General features: G+C 44.0%; 1 long non-coding RNA gene across 1 annotated transcript; it reads left to right on the top strand.

The window, feature by feature from the left end:
* The first annotated feature begins 3249 nt into the window (after positions 1-3249).
* On the top strand, positions 3250-10635 carry LOC126065944 (uncharacterized). Its single transcript, XR_007514959.1, has 3 exons — positions 3250-3410; positions 10150-10306; positions 10419-10635. It is a non-coding gene; the product is annotated as an uncharacterized LOC126065944 (long non-coding RNA).
* The last annotated feature ends 11680 nt before the right edge of the window (positions 10636-22315 follow it).

Genomic DNA, 22315 nt, shown 5'->3' with positions numbered 1-22315 from the left:
AGAAAATAAATGTCTGCCTTTTAAAGCCACCCATCTGCAGTATTTGTGTTACGGCAGCATCTGGTAACTAAGACAGGCTGTACGTGGTACATATTTTTAGGAACTCTCAATGTAGTTTCTATAAAAACTAAATTTCAGACCAGTCCAGAAAACCTTGTGTAACTTGATGGTGGTGACAGAAGAGCCCAAGTTCCCTTCCTTGTGTGTATCTTTTTCTGATAAGGAGGTTGTAGAATGCTCTACCGTTTTCTACATATGGAGTTTTCAGTTAAAATTTTGAAATAGATGGGGTTTATCTTTGGCCTTTTCCCATTGCCCTTTTGTCCTCTGTCCTAGCAATGCTCTCTGTCTGGATCCCCAGGTAGCCAGCCCTCTCTTGCTGCTGCAACTCTGAGCCCAGCTCCTCTGTCTCCAGATAGCACTGCCTTCAGGACTATCCTATCCCCCAGAGAGGTCCTGTCTGTTCCAACCTCCTTAAATGTATCGGATTCACTCCTGCCACCTGGTGTAGAAACCAGATAGATGGCTGGGCAGAGGTGGGAAATGAGGCATAGAGCTTACAGAGATTATGTTCTGCAGAGAAGACAGGTGTTGAACAATTACCACCTTATAGTTGGGATAAGTACAAGAAGTTTAGGGTGTGATAGGAGTGGGATCAACCAAGTCTGGGACGTAGAAGTGGCATTTAAGGCAACTCATGAAGAATGAGTCTATATGGACTCATCTCTTTGGACTCCCGTTTTATCCTCATGCAAATCCCTGGTTCCTGTTGTCTGAGGCCTCCGGAAGCACCATCTTTACCATGCTGACCCCAAGACAAGTTTATGGACAAGGTTTCAGCCACCCTGAATTGGGATCCTCCAGGATCATCAAAGCCCTCTGCACCCACGTCCATGGTCTACCACCTTCTTACCAGCAGCCAGATTAATCATACCAGCCAGAGACTCAGAATTACATGTGTTAGGAAAACAGGCTTAGGAGTTGGGCCACTTTGGGTTCAAAGCATACCCTAACTAAGGAGCTGCAAAACATTGGAAAAATTCCTGCACCTCTCTAAGCCTCAATTCCCTCATTTGTAAAATGTTTGCTTATAGAGTTTATATCAGTTGGGGTGATTTGGCTGCACTAAGCAGAAAGCCACTGTTGCAACTAGCTCAAATAATAAGGCTATTTGTTATCTCATAGAAAAAGTAGTCTACCCCAGGTATCGTATATCAGAACTCTGGTTGCATTTCTCTGCGATTCTCTTGGTCTATCTACTCCTCCTGTGGGCTTCAAACAAGCAGGCAATGAGCAGGAAGTTCCCCTGTGATTCTCTTGGTCCACCTACTTCTCCTGTGGGCTTCAAATGAGCGGGCAGACAGGGAAGCCAGAAGTTCCAGGAATTGGATTTAGGCATTTAAGGGAGCAGAGAAAGAGGAGAAATTCGTTCTTCTCACAGCTCTCTCTTAGGAGTGAGGAAACACTTTTCAGAACCTGTGGCATACCTCCCCTTCAGCCTTGTTCGCCATATGCTCATTCCTGAAACAGAAGCTGGCAAAACCTGGACAAACCAGGGCCACCCTAGAGCTGAGCGTGAAGTGAGCTTCTTCTGAGGCTGGAAACTGGGGGAGAAGGGAGACAGAATTGGGGCTCTGTGGAAAAGAAAAGCCATCCCTGGCTGGTGAAAAGTTTAATGTGCTTGGCTGCTAACCAAAAGATTGGAAATTGAAGTCTACCTAGAGGCACCATGAAAGAGAGCCCTGGAAGTCTACTTCTAAAATACCAGTTATTGAAAACCCTATGGAGTACTGTTGTATCCTGATATATATACATAGGGTCATCATTACTCAGAGTCAACTTGATAGTAACTGTACTTTTTTTTTTAAAGAAGAAACGGGTCATGGGTGCTGGGATGGTCTGCTACAGAGTGTTGGAAGGATTCGGTGCAAATCTCGTGTAAGCCTTTATTATTGTGTTTGACCAATATTATTAATTAATCAACATTAGCTTAGTAAAAGGGCAGCCAGGGAAGCTTCTGCCACTCTACAGAGACCAAAATACCTAGTTTATTCACCTCGACTCAGTAATGTTTGCTGTAACAATATACTTCTCCTTCAAGAATATCCCATTCTATGTTCTACATTCTATTTTGGTGAGTAGCATCTGGGGTCTTACAAGCCTGTGAGTGGCCATCTAGGATACTCCACTGGTCTCACCCCTTCGGGAGCAAGGAAGAATGAAGAAAACTAAAGATAAGAGGGAAAGATTAGTCCAAAGGACTAATGGACCACATCTGCCACGGCCTCCACCAGACTGAGTCCAGTACAATGAGATGGTGCCTGGCTACCCCCACTCACCACTCTGACAGGGATCATAATAGAGGGTCCCAGACAGAACTGGAGAAAAACGTAGAACAAAATTCTAACTCAAAAAGAAAGACCAGATTTGCTGGCCTGACAGAGACTGGAGAAATCCTGAGAGGTTGGCCCCTTGGCACCCTTTCAGCTCAGTAATAAGGTCACTCCAGAGGTTCACCCGTCAGCCAAAGATTGAACAGACCCATGGAACAAAACAAGACTGAAAGGGCACACCAGCCCTGGGGCAGGGGCTGGAGGGCAGGAGGGAACAGGAAAGCTGGTAATAGGGAACCCAGGGTTGAGAAGGGACAGTGTTGACATGTCATGGGGTTGTTAACCAATGTCATAGAACAACGTGTGTACTATCTGTTTGATGAGAAACTAGTTTGTTCTGTAAACCTTCATCTAAAGTACAATTAAAAAAAAAAATCCTATTCTATAACATGCGGCCTGGCAGCTGGTCAGTACCTGAGGGAGCTATGACTCAGAGAAAACCAAACCCGTTGCCATGGAGTCAATTCCAACCCATAGTCACCCTATAGGACAGGGTGGAACTGCCCCATAGGGTTTCCAAGGAGTGGCTGGTGGATTTGAACTGCCAACCTTTCGGTTAGCAGCCCAGTTCTTAACCATTGTGCCACCAAGGCTCCTGACACAGAGAAAGAACTCTATAATCCCCTGTGGTGTGCTAAGGGCCAAAATAAGTCATGAACTGATGGATGTCCTTCTCTGGGGGAGAACATCTCAGTGGAAGAGGTTGGTTCTTCTTCAGACTCCTACTGACCTGTCAGCTCAGAAACCAGGGCACCACTTGGGCCCTGCAAGCTGCTGCTGGCCACCAATCCCGTGGCTTTCTCCCTCCAGCTTCTCTCTTCTGAAAACATCCACTCCATGGTCTACAGATCTCTGCTACACTCAGGCACTGTCCCACAGCTGACCCTGAGCTGCTGGATTCGCGACAAGAGCTCCAGTCACTTATCCACTGTGGCAGGACAGGCAGCAGGAATGACACAGGAAGCCTCTTCCCACCCAAGACAGGAAGCTCCAGACTTCTTCGGAGCCTTCGACCAGGTACCTCAGGGGAAACCCCAAAGGAGAATGTCGGTGTGGCAGAGGTGGAGGTACTGCTAGGTCTATTTTAGTTCCTCTAACTGCAGTCATGGAGCCCTGGTGGTGCAGCGGTTAAGAGCTGGGTGGCTAACCAAAAGGTCAGCAATTGGAATCCACCAGCTGCCCCTTGGAAACCCTGTGGGGCAGTTCCACTCTGTTCTATAGGGTTGCTATGAGTCAGAATCAACTTGATGGCAATGGGTTTGGTTTTGGGAGTTTTAAATGCAGTCAAGGCCCCTAGGCGGCACAAATGGTTTGCCCTCAACTGCTAACCTAAAGGTTGCTGGTTTGAACCCACCCAATGGTGCCACGGAAAAAAAGTCCTGGCGATCTGCTTCCGTGAGAATTACAGCCAAGAAAACCCTATGGGACAGTTTTACTATGTAACATATGGGGTCACCATGAGTCAGAATCAACTCGACGGCATCCGACAACAACAAACGTAGTTACGTACCCTCAAAACCTGCCTCCTCGGGACCTGCCTGAAACTTTCACTCTGTGGTTCTCTTCTTTTTTGTTTTTCTAACCCATTTGGCATCTTACTTTAGCTTCCTCTCCTTCTTTGGCCCCTGGGATTGCTGACCTAGTTTATAATGCTTATTTTGGCTCTGACTTTGCATTCCCTCAGTGACTTGACTTTCGGTGTTTACCTGTCTCTACACTGAATCACAGCTCCCGGCAATAGCTGCCTCGTCCCTCTGCCCCACCCACTTCAAAGGCCGAGTGCACACCTTTGCTGGCACCACCTGACGCAGGAGGGAAACTGCAGCACATAGTCAGGTGTCACACTCCTTTCCCTCTGCCTCGTGAAAACTGCTGGTCCCTCGGTGGCCTGAAGACGGCGGAGGAAAGCAATCCGACTGAATTGATTCCATCTCATGTGTGAGTTACGTATGAGATAGAATCATATGTGAGTTCACATATGTTGGATCTTAAGTATATTTCTGGTTTTTAGAATGAAGTTAAACGTAATAATACAAAGTGAGATATTCAATATTTGGGGTGGTAGGCGTGGTTAACATTCGCTCACTAATCTCGTTTTTAAATATAATAAAACTATTATATTTAAAATGTAGTAACTTCTACATTTTAAACATAATAAAACTATCAAGGTTAGTAAGCTAATAATCACCCTGGCCATTACCAGGCGATGTCTGGCTGTACATGTGAACCACATGCTGCTCCCGAATCAGAGATGTGTATGGAATTTTCAGTGGTTTTAGAAAATTTAAGCGTAGAGAGGGAGCCCTTGTGGCGCAGTGGTTAAGAGCTAAGGTGAGCTACCAAAAGGTTAGCAGTTCGAATCCTTCAGTTGCTCCTTGGAAACCCTATGGGACAGTTCTACTCTGTCATATAGGGTTGATGTGAGTCAGAATCAACTCGATGGCCATGGGTTTTTGGTTTGAAGGGAGTAGAAATGTCTATAATTAACCATTATCTGTTCTCACCAAGCCATTATTGAGAAGGCCTCCCTGACCCCCAAACTCCACAATAACAACAACAATAACAAACCATTGCCGTCAAGTCAGTTCCAACTCATATAGGAATATAGTAGAACTGCCCCATCGGGTTTCCAAAGAGGGGGTGGCGGATTTGAACTGCCAACCTTTTGGTTAGCAGCCAAGCACTTAACCACTGTGCCAACAGGGCTCCAACTCCATAACACCAAACCAAAAAACCAAATGCATTGCCATCAAGTCGATTCTGACTCATAATGACCCTATAGGACAGAGTAGAACTGCCCCACAGAGTTTCCAAGGAGCGCCTGGTGGATTTGAACGGCCAACTTTTGGCTACCAGATGTAGCTCTTAACCACTACACCACCAGGGTTTCCAGCTCCATAAGATGAGCCTTTAATACGATCTGCACAACCAGCCCTCTCAGTAACTGCCAAGTCCATGCCTATTAATGACTAGTGGTTTTTATAAAACTGATAAGTAAAAGGCTTGAATTAGTGTGGGTAGCTTTCTACCACATGTAACATCTGTGTAACTCTTGTAACCTCAATGGGTGTGATGATACTACGGAAGCAAACAAAGGAAATGGAACTGTTGTGGGGTCCCATTAGTGTTCATTTGCAAGGATACTGGAACCCCGGGCCACTTTCCGGTGTCTATTCAGGACTATGGTCTAGTGACAGCAGGTTGTACATGAGGTCAAGGTTTGTATCAACATCAAGTGACACAAGTTGCCAGTTTATTTAAAATAGCTGGGCCTCAAGTTTGAGAATATGTACATTCTTGGTGTAGGACTTTTAGCTTCCTTCTTAGAGTGCCATAATTTTGTTGTTATCTCAAAAAAAAAAAAAAAGGATAAGTTCTGAAACATTTATCTATTTCCGTGGCAAAGCCAGGAAATATGCCTATTGACATTCAAAATAAGAAACCCAACTGTAGCTAGGAAAAGAAAAAAAAGTTTCCAAAAAACGCATGCCTTTCAAGTCTTCTATGGATTTTGTTTAATTCGAGCCACAGACAGTAGTCAACGTTTGTGCCCAGTTTGGGAAGCACAGAGTGAGAAGCACCCAAAGATATTTAGCATTACGTGTTTCTCCTAATTAAAGAGCAGGCTAGTCCGATTCAGGGAAAGGCCTGGAATAGGGAACCCATTATAGGAAGTGCAATTTATGGTAGCCTCTGACAGGGAACAGGGGAATCAAACTGAAGCCTTGGAGAATTTTTAAAAATTTTAATAAACTGAAGACTAATCACTTGTAAGAAATTCATTATATAAAAGCCACTAGTAAGTTTTTTTTTTTTTAATGCATTTGCCTTAGCACTTAAGTAGACTAAACACGTCCCTTTGATGATCACTGGCAGTGTGGTCTGCCTGGAAGGATACCAAAGTCCCAATTCATGGAGCCCAAATTAATAAACTACCCTGGCTTTGTTTATCATGCCGGTTGGAGATTTAGCAGTTGGTAGCTTTACTTTTAGTTGGAATCGACTCGAGGGCACTGGGTGGCTTTACTTTAAAATTTTTTTTAACATGCCCAGAAAAAGAATTCACAGCTTTAGGACAAAAAGGACTGTACATCTCTACCATGACCACCAGAGGGCTACTCACCACTACAAATACCCCAGGCCTTGCTCCTCGTAAGGGCTCCACAGACACAGGGAAATGCAGAATCTCCGGCCCCACCCCGACTTCCTGAGCCAGGGCCTGCATGGCAACATCCCCGGGTGATCCACGTGTACGTTCAAGTTTGAGAAGCAGGGCTCTAAGTCACTGGAACCAAGCTTTTCAAGGTCAGTGTAAGATCAGAATTACCCCATTCAAAAACCCAGAAGAATTTGTGATAGTTTCCAAGCTCAATCTTCTGTCTTTGGGTCACCTGGTTTTTCCCACAGGATTACAACTCAGAAATGATTCTCTTCTTAAAAACAGCTTCCCTGAAGTGTCCTTTCAAGACACGTTTCTATTTCCATCAATTCTCACAGTCATGGATGTTTCTTATTTAATCTCTGATTTACAGACTTCTGGAAATGAAAGAATCCTTAAATGTTATCTAATGGTGGTCTAAATTTTCTCATTTTATAGACGAAACTCCTGAACAAGGAGTTTTTCAGAATAAGTGGATATGAAGTAAATCTCCCCTCCCCTCCCCGCCCACCCACACCACGTTCAACTCCAGGCTATTTGCTTTTCAGCCCTCCCCGCCCACCCACACCCCATTCAGCTCCAGGCTATTTGCTTTTCAGAACCAGGGCCTATATAAAAAAGGGCCTATAAGGGCCTATAGTGGGTGTAAATGAAGGCTCCAGCTCTCTGCAGAAAGAGCTGGCGCTGAGCTTTTGGCTTTCTGTCCCTGGGTGATGGAGATGGTTAAAGCGCTCAGCTGCTAACTGAAAGGTTCCACTAAGAGGTTCCTTGGAAGAAAGGCCTGGTGACTTTCTGAATGTCACACACATGGAGTTGCAACGAATCTGAATCAACTCACTGGCAACTGGTTATTGAGGGGCAGGGTAAAGTGGGAGAAAAGCACAGGGCTTGCCAACCAGAGTTACGTAGAGGCCTTGGGGTAGAGTGTCCACTCTGTCCTACTTGAGGGCACCAGGATTACCTAAGGATCTAAAGGTTTCTATGAGTCCTCTCTCTCCTGGGGCTAGGAGAGTCCAGGGTATCTGCCTGTCTGTCACCTGCCCTCATTTTTCTGTTACAGTCCCAGTTTGACTTGGGTGATATATGGTCACCCAATTTATAGGCAATCTATCCTTTCTCTCTTGCTTTTTTAAGGTATTCTCCTTGTCTGTGGTGGTCAACAATTTTACTATATGTCTTGGCACTGAATTTCTTTTTCTTTACTCTTTCTGGGATTGCTTTGGCTTCCAGGATCTAAGACATTTCTGGGAAATTCCCAATCATTGTCTTTCCAAAGTTTGCCTTTCTTCCTTTCTCTTTATTCTTTCCTTTAGGAGGCATTAGATACATGTTAGACCTTTTTACTCTATTCTCCGTATCTGTTAATCTCCAAGATTTCCCATTTGTATGTTAGTCTATACTAAACAAAAACCAGACTAAACCTGTTGTCATTGAGTTGATTCCGACTCATAGCGACCCCAAAGGACAGATTAGAACTGCTCCATTGGAGTGGCTGACGTTTTGGTTAGCAGTGGAGCTCCTAAACACTGTGCCACCAGGTCTCCCATACATGTGTAGACATTCACATATGTACACACTTACATACACATAAATCTAGCATCTTTATGTGAATTCTTCTAAAAGAGGCTTATCTGACTACCCTATCTGCCATACTGCCAGAAATGGTCTTTTGTTGCTTGCATGTGAACAAAGCTTGTTGGTTTCTTTAAGGAATTTTTTTAAACCTTTCATGAGAACTCACCGGACAGCATGAATGATCTCAGTGCCTCAGCCGAGCTGCCTGGCCTCTTATCTTCCCTTCTACCCCAGCCTCATACCCTGAAAGCATTCTAAGATAGATTTTGACTGAATTTCTGTCCTACCAAGTAGCAAGAATCCAAAGGCTGTTCTCCAGGAGAAATACTAGATGAGAAACACATGCTTCAGTGGATTTATGGGCAATAGAGTAATTTATTAATTGTATTAACTAATGAAGGCCTGCAAAATACAGAAATAAAGTGGAAGCATGAAAAGAAAAAAGAAGCACAAGTCTGTGACCTAAAGAAATAGAAATTTCTAAGTTGTATAGGACACTGAGATATGGATCGTTAATGACTGATTGTGGTAGGCATTAGATGATTTTAAAATCACAAACAGTGTAAAGTCATTTGATGTATAATTAAAGTAGGGAAAAGTATCACCTATCTTGTGCCACACCCTTGATTAAGAAACCACCTTTCAACTCAAAGTCAGAGTATTACATTAATAGTGTTTTTTAATAAAGTCATTGTTTGGGTTACATTTAAAGTTGTTTTAGTCATCTAGTGCCGCTATCACAGAAATACCACAAGTGGATGGCTTTAACAAAGAGAAATTTATTCTCTCTCTGTCTAGTAGGCTACAAGTCCAAATTCAGGGCATCACCTCCAGGGGAAGGCTTTCTCTCTCTGTCAGCTCTGGAGGAAGGTCCTTGTCATCAGTCTTCCCTTGGTCTGGGAGCATCTCAGTGCAGGAACCTCAGGTCCAAATGACGTGCTCTGCTCCTGGTGCTGCTTTCTTGGTGGTATGAGGTCCCCAACTCTCTACTTGCTTCCCTTTCCTTTTATCTCTTGAGAGATAAAAGGTGGTACAGGCCACATGCCAGGGAAACTCCCTTTATATTGGATCAGGGATGTGACCTGGTAAGAGCTGGGTTACAATCCCACCCTAATCCTCTTTAACATAAAATTGCAATCACAAAATGGAGGACAACCACAAATACTGGGAATCATGGCCTACCTAACCAAGTTAGTACACCAATTTTTGGTGGGACATAATTCAATCCATGACAAAGGTCTTCATTGCTTACTCTGAATTTCCTTACTGTTATGGATTGAATTGTGTTCCCCCCAGAAAAAGTTATGTTGTAACCCTTATGCCTGTAAATAGGATCCTGTTTGGAAATAGGGGTTTTCTTTTTGTTATGTTAATAACAGCATATCAGAATAGGGTAGGTCCTAAATCTAATCCCTTCTGAGTGATGTCTTATAAAAACAGTAAGATATTCCATTGCGTATATACACATGTATATACCACATTTTGTTTATTCATTCATCTGTTGATGAGCATTTGGGTTGCTTCCCCCTTTAGCAGTATATTGTGAATAGTGCTGCAGTGCACATTGGTGTACCTGTGTTTGTATCCATTGTTACTTTCAAGCGTCTTGGGTATATACCGGAGAATGGAATTGCCGAGTCATATGGTAACTTTATGTTCCACGTTTTGAGGAAGCACCAAGCTGCCCTGATACACACTGCTGCATGACTGAACCTTGAAAACATTATGCTGGGTGAAATAAGTCAATCACAGAAGGACAAATATTATATGATCTCACTCATACGAAATACCTAGAATGAGCAAAGGTATAGCAACAGAGTGTGATAGGGGTTACCAGGGGCAGGAGGGAAGGGAAAGGGGGAAATAACTGTTTGGGAAGCATTGAGTTTCTGTTTATGGTGATGGAAAATTTGGCAATGGGTATTGGTGATGGTTGCACAACACGATTGATATAGTTGGTCTCACTGAATTGTACACACAAAAAATGTTGAATTGGCAAATGTTGTATCTGTATTTTTACAGCAATTAAAAAAGAAAAAGAAATAGCAAAATGGACTCAGACATCTACAGGGAAGAGACCATGTGAGGAATTACAAGCCAAGGAATGCCCGGGGCTACTGACATGGAAGGACCCTCTCCAGAGCCATTGCTCTGATTTGGACTTCAAGACTCCAAAATGGTGAGACAATTCATTTCTGTTCTTAAAGCCACCCACTTGTGGTATTATTTGTTACAGTGACACTAGAAAGCTAAGACATTTTTGTTTGTTCTTTATGTTCTAATTTCCACAGTTACTCAGTATACTTTCTGTCTGAAGCCACCTCAAGCTAATCGTGTCGTCTACGTCTGCATTCTATGGGTACCAGTTGCCTTCAAGTTGACTCTGACTCATGGAGACCCCACGTGTGTCCAAGTGGAACTGGGCTCCATAACATTTTCCATGGCTGGTTTTTCAGAAATAGATCACCAGGCCTTTCTTCCAAGGTGCCTCTGGGAGGACTCAAACCTCCAACCTTTCAGTTAGTAGCTAAGTGTATTAACTGCTTCTGTCTGCATTTCAAGGTAATATTTGTTCATTATATTTTCACCACTCTCTTGAATCACATGTTGTAATGTGCTTGTCTTTGAGTGACTTTATTCAGAAGAAATTTGTCTGCGAATGTTATTTAGTATATTCTGCAGATTCATTTGTGTTCTTCATTTCATCATGTGCTTTCTGTAAGAAATATTAAAGTCAGCATTTTGGAGCAGAGCAGGCAGCTCCAGCTTCTCTGCTGCAGGCTGGTGCTCTTCCAGGGGGCCACGTGGACCAGTCCTAAGATGAGTCTTCATGCTTTCGCTTTGTGATGGGCTCACCACTTCAGGTCGACCAGGAACACTCATGACCTGTTTGCCCCCAGAAAACTCTGGGCACCCAGGCTGATTCCCAGCTCAGCGAGCTGTTACACTCTGCTATCAAAACAGTGAGTTCTGGCCCTTAGAGTCCTCAGACCTGAGTCAGATCCACATGCACGGTGCCTATCTAGATGCAGGGGACATGCATTTTCTGAGTGGTCCATTGAAGCCCCTTCTCTCTGCTTGAGGTGAGAGGCAGGCATGGGTGGGACTCATAGCACACCAGCAAAGAAAAAAAAAAAAACCAAACCCGTTGCCATCAAGTCAATTCCAACTCAGAGTCACCCTATAGGACAGAGTAAAGCTGCCCATAGGGTTTCCAAGAAGCCGCTAGTTGATTTGAACTGCCAACCTTTTGGTTAGCAGCCTGAGGTCTTAACCACTGTGCTACCAGGGCCCTAAGCACACAGGCAGCTCTCTCCAAATAACTAATCTTCACAAATCCCCTTCAATATCCAACAGCCTGGCCCTTTTTTACCCTTACTGTGAGTGAATCATCTACCATACTTCATAATTTCCATGGTAGGGTCAGTCTCACCACTCACATGGAACATGGCATCTACTGTCCTCGGCCCTCAGACTAAGACAGGAAGTGCTCTGTTTCTCCACTGTGTGGGTAAAGCACCCCAGAGATGGCCATGCTCAGTAATTGTCAGTTCCCTTGTCACTCTTCCCTCCGTCTGAACCCCAGTCCCCCAGTGTGTCTCCAAGTCGGGCCATCAGGCTCTCTGCCACAGATTGTTATTTTTGTATTTTTATTGCCCTGAGAATCTAAAAGGCGAGATGAACGCACACAACAAGTTAATGCACACACGTTCCCAATCTCCTCCTCTCCCCCATGGCGTTTTAAATGGCAGGGAGGGGCCGGCAGAAGAGAAGAGAACAGATCTGAGGGGAGAAGGAGGAGAACGGGAAAGCGAGGAACAGAGCAGCATAGCTGTGAGAAAGTTGTGTGGACAGAGGATGAGGCAGGGAGACAGGGAAGCTGCTGCCATGGAGACTTTGGGGAGACTGACTGGGCCAGAAGGATTTTAGGATGTTGTCTGTAAGCATTTAACCATTACATCCTCCTTTTAAGAAAGCCCATAAGAAACATCTACATCACTCTTCAGGGTTTCTGGAATAGTCTGTGGTGTGCTTTTTTTTCTTTGTAATTGTTGTCAAGGGGCAGGGTGGCATCAGAGGGCAGAAGCAGGCTTCAGGGTGCCCCGCTAAGCTCAGGCTGCATTCCAGGTCATCTGGATAAACACGAGCGTTATCACTTGATTACAGTGCCCATGCAGGCCCTTCTGGTCACAAGTCACCTTTAGGTAGGGTAACTCATGTCCCAGCTGACTCAGAACAGTCCCTGTGATTGTCCTCTGTCCCAGCATAATAACAAATAGCACCCCCTTCACTCTCAAAGGAGCCCTGGTGGCGCAGTGTTAAGACCTCAGATGCTAACCAAAAAGTTGGCAGTTCGAATCCACCAGGTGCTCCTTAGAAACCCTATGGGCAGTTCTACTCTGTCCTATAGGGTTGTTATGAGTGGAGATCGACTCGGCTCGACGGCAATGGGTTTGCTTTTTGGTCGCTCTCAAAGGTTTCCTGGTTTGGACGGTAGATTATATGCTCACCCTTCCCTTAAGTGACAGCCTTTCATTTTATTTTCCACTGCTTATATTGCCTGAGATTATCATGTGTTTTATATCATGAAAAAAAATTCATTAGTTATTTCTATTGACAAAAAGCGATTTGCCAACTTTAAAATAATTTTTGGAAAAACAAACAAAAAACCCGAACAGCTTTAAGAGGCTTAGTAACACATTTGTCCCTCGTGCTTTTAGGACCCGAGGAGTAATTTAATTAGCCTATATTGCAGAGGAAGCAATTGTGGTTCTACGTAAACGTAGCCCAAATGCTGCTTGGCTTCACCCGCCTGGATCGACTTTAACGTCAGGAAGCCAGAATTCCTATTTTGCCCACACTTCTACACACAGGCATTTCCTTGCAAAGCCGCCTCCCTGGCTCCCTCCTTCCCGGTCAAAATATTTCTGGGAATTTTGAAGTATTCATATGTGCTAACAAAATGGGCTGTCCACATCAGTCCCCGCAAGGCATCTGATATGTTACCTTCTTCTTTTCCCACTCTGTCTTTCCATGTTCCATGTCTGTTGCCTGAAAAGGTACTTGAAGGAGCCACATTCTTGCTACAGTGCATAGAGTCCCAAATAAGGCCCAACGATGTGCAAAGGAGCTCTTGCTTGGTACTCCCAAAGCCCCCCCAGCTTCAGGGGGTTGTGGCGGAGCTGGGTTCCATGCAGAACTGCAGCGAAAGGCTCTCTGTTGACCACCGTTAGTCAGTGGGTCCCACAGCACCATGCTTGTCGTCAGAGTCCTTGTTTCCTAGCCTTTAATCCTTATTTGCCTTCGGGCTCCAACCAAGCCAAAGGCCTAGATGGGAGATCATCTCCATTCACTTTGTATCCTCTTTGTGCCACCTCCTTTTGGTCAAAATAAAGCTCCCGTACATATCACTCCATGTATATAGCTACTTGGTACAGGGGCTGCAACCATGGCCTCAGACACAGCAAAGATTGTGAAGATGGCGCAGGACCAGGGACCAGGCAGTGTTTCCTTCTGTTGTACATAGTGTTACTATGAGTCGGAAACAATTCAATAGCACTGAACAACGACATGGATATTGGTGAGGGAGAAGCAAGCTGTTAGAAGTATCCCTAACCCAGCCCCATCCCATAAGGACTTTGTAATAATTAGAATACTGGAGATAGTAAAGTAGTGTGTGAATCTGGGCCACTCCCAGGGTATTATAGAAGGAATCCCTTCAATGGGTGACTTAGATGAAAAGGCTTCCAGGATACCTGCAATTCTGGGAAAAGTGTTATTCTAAATTAAGTTACCTACTGCTCCCTGACTTACTTAGAGATGTTAAAAAAAAAAAAAAAAACAACTATCTGTAGTTCGTTTGCAGGAGCATTATACATTGACTAAAAAAAAACCGGTTGCGGTTGAGTTGATTACAACCCATAGTGACAACACAGGACAGAGCAGAACTGCCCCACAGGGTTTCCAAGGAGTGGCTTGTGGATTTGAACTGTTGACCTTTTGGTTAGCAGCCAAACCACTGTACCACCAGGACTCCTCATTGATTAGATCACATTATTTACTTACTAGAAAAGAGAAGTTGAGGCAGAGAGTGATTTTTTTTGACTATCAGAAATTCTTAATGGAGAAAGGATACATTTCCTAAGCAAAGCTAGGCCTTTGGCTTGCATGATTTTTCTTCTTTTCTCACTGTTGACTACTATTTTGGTTTGGAGAAGAAATTCCTTTTGGACTTTTTCGACTCTTGGCTTACCTACTTAGACCTGAATATCAAAGGCTTTCAGGCTCCCATTTTGTAACAGAGTGGAGGCTGTCTACAGCTAGGTGGTGATGAATGGACCCAGCCTCCTGCTCTGTGGGACTGCATGGCATGGTGCCCACTATGCAATCACTCAACTGCTCCACCTTCCCTTTCAAGGAGATGCAGTTGTTCACCTGCATTTTATCACTTCCTTGTTTCCGGTCACATACTATTCATCAGGACAGCGTAATTGGCAGGATATATGCCTAGGTATGAGTAACACCCTTTTCCCAACAGCATCTAATCTTTTATTTGATTGCTGTTGCCATGTCATTAGCATTTCTCACCAGGGCAAGAGGTCTGCTTAGCGGAAGACCTGACACATCTGTGAGGAAATGGAGTCACAACCAACGTTACTATTTCAGTTCACTTTGCAAAAAAACTCAGGGCTTTGGAGAATCAAAGAAAGCCAAGAAAGTCTAAACAGTTTTTTGAATGCTTGCGTACACCCTCAGGCATTTAAAAATATAAGTTATGCATACGCAAACTGTGTATGATATCCATATCCATTCGTTCCTCTGTAAACGAAGGGGTTGTGGACAAAGACCCTTGTGCTCTCTCTCTACCCAACAATTTGATATGCATGCAAGCTTTACGAACTTTGAAATAATTCTGGAAAATGTAGCTAACACATTACAGTCATGTGAATGTGTTTATATATAAAATATTTGCATTTTCCCTACAAAAACAATACAGTCAGATATTAAAAAACGCATTTACAGTACTGTCATAAGCAAATAAACTAGAGAGTGACTTTGCTGGGGTGGTGCATGGTGACATGAAAGCCTCCAACTAGCCGTGTCTGGCCAAGTTGCAGGCTGTTGCTTGATTCTCCTGTGTCTTCCCTAAGCCTTCCCTGTCACATTCCTATATTCCCTATCCTATTTCTAAAGTGGATTACACCTTAACATAAAGAAAACAAAAATCCTCACAACTGGGCCAATAAGCAACTTCATGATAAACTGAGAAAAGATTGAAGTTGTCAAGGATTTCATATCACTTGGATCCACAATCAACGTCTGTGGAAGCAGCAGTCAAGGAATCAAACAATGTGTAGCACTGAGCAAATCTGCTGTGAAGATTGATGAATCCCAAAATTGGCAGGCAAGACCACAGGTAAGCTGCTAGCCCAAGTCCTAAGAACCCGTGGTGAGATGAGCAGGAGCCAGCTGCAGGATCCAGAGCAGGCAAAAGCCAGAATGTCTGCTTGTATTTGGATGCAGACCATGTGCCCAAGGAAACTCTCTTTCAACTGATCGGCTACTCACAGTAGATCCCATCACGGGGGTGATCACACGTCAGATTTCAACAGACAAGTGATCACAACATTACATGACTGCCAAAGCACTGAGAATTATGGTCCAGCCCAGCTCACACACGATCTTAACCATCACAACAATAAATAAGGAAGACCAAAGGGGAACTGACACCGTTGAATTATGGTTTTGGCAAAGGACACTGAATATACCAGGGACTGCCAGAAGAACAAACAAATTTGTCATGGAAGAAGTATAGCCAGAATGTTCCTTAGAAGCAAGGATGGTGAGATTTCATCTCACATACTTTGGACAGGTTATGAGGAGGGACCAGTCCCTACAGAAGGGCATCATGCTTGGTAAAGTAGTTGTTGTCAGGTGCCATCCAGTTTTTTTGACACATAGTGACCCTATGTACAACAGAGGGAGACATTGCCCAACCCGTGCCATCCTCACAATCGTTGCTATGTTTGAGCCCATTGTTGCAGCCAGTGTGTCAATCCATCTAACTTTTTTGCTCACCCTCTACCGGACATGATGTTCTTCTCCAAATTTTAGAATTCTGTAGTTATTTGTATCCTAAGACCCCTGGGCAGTGCGAAGAGTTTGCTCTCAGCTACAAACTGACCAGTTATCAACTTAAACCCAGGGAGTGGTACCTTGGAAGAAAGGCCTGGCGATCTGCTTCTGTAAAGGTTACAGCCAAGAAAACCCCATGAAGCAGTCCTACTCTGTAACACATGAGGCGTGGCGGGTCACTATGAGCCGAAGTTAAAAGTTAACTCAAGGCAATGAGGTTGGTTTGTGTGTGTGTGTGTGTGAGCTCTTTGGAGAAAAGCTCCTTGAAAGAAAGAGACCCTGTGATTTCCTTTATCTTTGTTACCCTTGTTGTCTCTTTAAAACTATGAAAATGATGTCATTAGGTTTAAAGCAGGAGCAAAGTGCATAGTGTGATTCACTTATGCAAAACTATTTAATCATTAGCCATTTGGTGCACAGAGAAATACAGGCAGCTCCCAGGGAACGACTGAGATCCCTTCCTAAGTCTGTCTTTAAGGCGTATTTGTAGGTAAATCAGAAGTACAAACTGTTCTTATTTAGTGTCAGTTAGTCAAATGTTTGTCTTAGTATATAATATATATTTTATCTTTTCATGCATATAAAACACTTAAGAAACACTTCTAAATACACCAAACATCTTAAACATAATAATACAGTAATAATAAAAGTAACTACATATGGTACTGTACTGAAGAGAGGAGCTCTGTGTGTGTGTGTGTGTGTGTGTGTGTGTGTGTGTGTAAAAGCATTAAAGAAACAGCCCTTAAAGCAGAGTAGACCAATCGCTGAAGCCACGCAGTTTTCACAGGTGTCACCAAGTAGTGCGTGAGTTCGTTATTACGAAGCACTGGATTCAACTCCATTTTTAATACAATATTAAATTAAGTACGAGCTGTCGTAAGTCGGGCGTCTGTACTACCCTGCATTTTTTTCTCCTGTGCCCTCCAAGTTTCTGTCATGGCTTGGGTTACAGTGCAGAATCGCGTAAGGAGCAGTAGACTTGGTCTTAGGAGAAGAAAGTTTGGATTCCTGCTGAGTCTGTCAGGAGGTTTGACAAGTCATTTAGCTCCCAAGGATCCCGTCCATGTTTACCTCCTTTATTTGGATACATGCAAATAAACACATATATGCACGTCTAGACACACACTCATAGGCAGGTATATACACATATTTGTATCATTATACAGTCACCGTAACCTTCAGTTGCTTCTTTTCTTTTATTCACTGCAGGTTGACAGATATTTGTACAAAATTTTACACAACTGACTTTTTTTTTTTTTTTTGAGGGTCTAGTAATACTGTTTTTCATTTTGCTTTCAGGTAAACAATCAACATTAGAAAAAGGAAGATTTATTATATGTATAAACGGGGGTAATCCGGGCAAGGGATGTCAGATTTATGCTAATTCTCTTGTGTGTAAAGAGATCATCTCTAAATCCCTTGAGTGGCTGTTCTGTTAAAGTTTAAGAGTTTCTTAATCTTGTATTTGATGCTAAACTAAATAGGCCCTTAGGGAAGAATCGAGATCTAGCCAGACAGGGTAAAATCCTTACGCTGTAAAAGTCGAGTAGTATTTGTCTCATTAGCTCTAACCAGGGTAATTACATGAGGGTTAGTTGATCACAGTATTTACACACACATCCTCTAAAACGAAGTTATCTGTATCTAGGTATACAGACAAACTAAAGAGATTAAATAAACATTTTTATCGTATTTTTTGCTATTCAGGGTATTACTCTTTAAATAAACCAAAGTGTCATATGGATGAATAGATAAAGTCATGCCTCCAAGACTCAATGAATCAAAATCAGGGGGGGAAATTATTTCAGTATCCAAGCTTGACCTAACTATGATGACGTTTCCTTTTGTATTCTGGAGTCTTGGATTTTGCACACAGAAGCACTCTAGTATTGTCCAAAGGATGGGAAACAGAACATATTCATCAATATTTAGCAACATTAAAAAATATATATATTATAGCAACATTTTAAAGAAACGAAAATGAATATGAATTCCTAAAGTAACACACTGATTTTTAAACACTCTCCTAGGGAAGCCCTGGCGGTGTAGTGGTTAGCAGTTGGGCTGCTAACCAAAAGGTTGGCAGTTTGAATCCACCAGCTGCTCCTTGGAAACCCCGTGGGGTAGTTCTTACTCTGTCCTGTAGGGTGGCTGTCTGTCACTGACTGTATGGCAATGGCTTTGGTTTCTTTTTTTTTTTTTTAACTCTCCTTTGGGTTGATGTTGTGATAAACTAAAATATATTCTTTCTTCTTAGGAAAGCAATTATTTACGAGCATGTTTATCTACCAAAACATAGCTTTTGCCTGAAATCCAAGGCAAAGTGAAAGGATTTGAACATTTCTCTATAAGGTTAGTTGAAATTAAAAATAAAAAAAAATTGTGATTACATTTGCAATAACCACTTGTGTTTATTGGCTCTTGCCACAGATTCTTTCCAGGCTTCCTTGGAGTTTGTTCTTAAATTTGTTTACTCTACGATTCTTTCTTTCTTCCCTTCTTGGACATCATTCTGCTAGATGCTTCAGTAATTACCAGGCCCCATCAGGACTTCCAGAGCCCTGGTGGTGCGGTGGTTAAGAGCTCGGCTGCTAACAAAAAGGTTGTGAGTTTGAATCTACCAGCCACTCCTTGGAAACCCTATGGAACAGTGTCACTATGAGTTAGAATCAACTCTATGGCAGTGGATTTTGGTTTTTATCATTGCTTCCTGGTACTAAGTTATTGTCGTTGCTAGTAGCCCCTGAATCAGCTTCAACTCACAGCAACCTCATATATAACAGAACAAAACATTGCCTGGTCCTGCGCCATCTTCATGACCATTGGTATGTTTGAGTCCGTCAACCCATCTCACTGAGGGTTTCCCTTGTTTTGGATGACCCTCTGCTTCACCAAACTTGATGTCCTTTTCTAGGAACTGGTTTTCTGACTATGTGTCCAGAGTAAGCAAGAAGTTTTGCCATCCTTGCTTCTAAGGAACATTCTGGTGGTATTTCTTCTAAGACTTTCAGGTACTGTAGGAACATTTATTTAATACCATAGCTCCTGTTGGGAGCAGCTGCCTCTTTTGGGTATCACCAGTGTTCACTGGGTGCCAGTCCACACTCCTCACGAGCACAGCCATGCATTTGGGTGCTACAATCTCTGCTGGGTGCTGCTGTCACCTTCCTCCATCCTGCCAGGTGCCATTGCTTCCCATTGGCCACTTGCACCCCAGATACCCAGGAGCCCACACAGCAGATACAGATATACTGGAACGTCAGGGTTGGGCGTAGGCTGCGTGCATAATGTTCCGTGGAACAGTGGGAGAGAGTTCTTGGCTCCTTTTAGCGCTATGCTCCACTAAACTGGCCCAGAAGCTGTGCAACTTGTACCCAAGTGTTTTGTGAAATAGGTATTTTCCCTCTTACTTAGACTATTACGCTACTTATACTCTATTCAGGATAAGATTCAGGCATGAGTCCACCATGCTGGGCTGGGAGACAGCTTTGAAAGAGAAATGCAGGCTTTCTTCTCCTGATTCTCTGAAACTTTTTTCTTGTAAGATGTTTAGCTGCCTGCCCCTCTTTCATCTTAGGGTCAGTTTTGTGAATGTGTATGGTTTTCTTCCCCAGAGTTACTTTGGTTTTCGTATAAATAAACTCTTATTTGCCCTGGTCATGTCTGAGAAGAACGAACAAATCTGTCTTGGAAGAAGTACAGTCAGAATGCTCCTTAGAAGCGAGGATGGCTTCAGGAGAGACCAGTCCCCGGAGAAGGACATCATGCTTGGTAAAGTAGAGGGTCATTGAAAAAGAGGAAGATGCCCAACCAGATGGATTGATACAGTGGCTGCAGCAACGGGCTCAAACACAGCAGCGTTTGTAAGAATCAGATAGGACTGGGTAACGTTTTGTTATGCTGTACGTGGAGTTGCTATGAGTCGAGCCTACTCAACAGCACCTAACAACAACAGCAACATGGTTGAGTCCAAGAGTTGGTCACACTTCAGATGTAAGGTGGCATGACACCACATACGATGCAACTCTCCCTGCTGAGAACAACAGAACAGGCTATGGGACCAGAATGAGGGAAGAACGTTCCCAAACCCCTTGCAGAAGTTTATTCGTTATAAACTTGCACATTTCCACAAAGTGCCATAATATATGCAGATTATAATTCTTACCGGAAACCCTGGTGGCATAAGGGTTAAGTGCTGCGGCTGCTAACCAAAAGGTTGGCAGTTCGAATTCACCAGGCGCTCCTTGGAGACTTTATGGGACAGTTGTACTCTGTCCTATACGGTCACTATGAGTCGGGATCGACTCAACGGCAATGGATGGGTAATATAAATCTTACCCATTGCATATAACCATAGAATCTTTCCTTACTGGGCTTCAGTCTCCCCACGTGTAAAGTGGACATAATAATAGCATTCAACTCACAGGGTTATTGTGAGGTTTAAATGAGTTAATAAATGTTCCATGCTTTGAAGAGTGCTCATATAGTGACTGCTATTTAAGTATTCGCTACTATTATTATTTTCCTAGTTTTTTTTTTTCCAAATTCATGATATTCCATATTTCGTTAGATAACTTAGTGGTTTCCACAGGTGACCCAAGTGTCTTTGTTTTTCTTTTTGTTTCCCTATTTCCTGTGTGAGTGTTTTCCTTTGAAACATCCTTCCTGATTTTGTTTTACACTTTGGCTAGAATTCCTGACATAGCAGATGTCTCATTCGTTTAGTTGCTAATTTCATTCAGTTCTTCCTTCCCACCTGAGGCAAAATGAGAGAGTAGATGGTGCTTAAGCTGAAACCAAGGACCAGCTGGAAGCGAGGCAAGATACACGGGAGATGGTTGTTGGGGCTAGTCGTTTCTGACTCTCAGTGACCCCATGGGACAGAGTAGAACTGCCCCATAGGGTTTTCTTGGCTGTAATCTTTACAGAACCAGACCCATGGAGATGCTGGGTAGGTTCGAACCACCAACTTTTCAATTAGCAGTTGAGTGCCTGACTGGAAGAAAGTATAAATAAATTATCCTGGACAGGAGAGGAGAGGAGGAGGGAGCTGAGGGGAAAGTTTCCAATGCTCCCTACTGCTTCCTCCACATTCAGGGCTCCTGAGCCCTTCACAGTCCCGATGGAGGGAGAGCCAGGGAATCCCAGCCCTGCCCCGAGCTCACCGTGTTACCTCTGCTGTTCTCTGAAGCATCACGCATTTCAGGTCCTGGGCCTTTGGTCCTTTGGTCCTTCTTTCTGGAATGAGCAGTGCTTCTGTCTTAGGGAAAGTCTAGTCCACCTTTCAAGACCCAGCTCATGCTGTGCACTTAACTCTCCTTTCCTCCTCAACAGGATAAAAAAGTCCCTGCTCTTTGCTCCCACCCTTCTTTCCTCTTTCCTTGCATCCTCACGGTGATGTGGGTTTCCTTCTTTACCCAGACTGTGAACTCCTCAGTGACGTATCTCCGTGTATAACACGATGTAGAGTGTGAAAAGTAAGAGGGAACAGCGGGGGGCGGGGTGGATTGTAAGGAAAGTTCTGGGCTCCTACACCTGACCGCTGTGGCTCGATCAGGGCTGAGGCAAGTTCATGGCTCTTCATTCACCCCTTCCAGCCCATGAAGGCTGAGAGCGTGGCAGGTCCCGAGCATGGGAAGCACCTCCACCAGCACCATCCCCACTTCCTCTACCATCACCACCACCTCCGCCACCACCTCCGCCTCCGCCACCACCACCTCCGCCTCCGCCACCACCACCTCCGCCTCCGCCACCACCACCGCCTCCGCCACCACCTCCGCCTCCGCCACCACCTCCACCACCTCCGCCGCCACCACCTCCACCATCACCACTACCACCTCCTCCACCACCTCCGCCACCTCCGCCTCCGCCTCCAGCACCTCCACCACCACCACCACCACCACCATGTCCTCCGCCTCCCCCACTAGGTGCCGTCAAGTCACCTCTGACTCATGGAGACTCCATGTATGTCCAAGTAGAATTATTCTCCATAGAGTTTTCAATGACTAATTTTTGGGAAGTAGATTGCCAGACCTTTCTTCTGTGGCGC

This window comes from Elephas maximus, chromosome 22 (genome assembly GCF_024166365.1).
Source record: "Elephas maximus indicus isolate mEleMax1 chromosome 22, mEleMax1 primary haplotype, whole genome shotgun sequence".
NCBI classification, from domain to species: Eukaryota; Metazoa; Chordata; class Mammalia; order Proboscidea; family Elephantidae; genus Elephas; species Elephas maximus.
The sequence above is the reverse complement of the archived record's forward strand: the minus strand, read 5'-3'. Positions and strand labels throughout refer to the sequence as shown.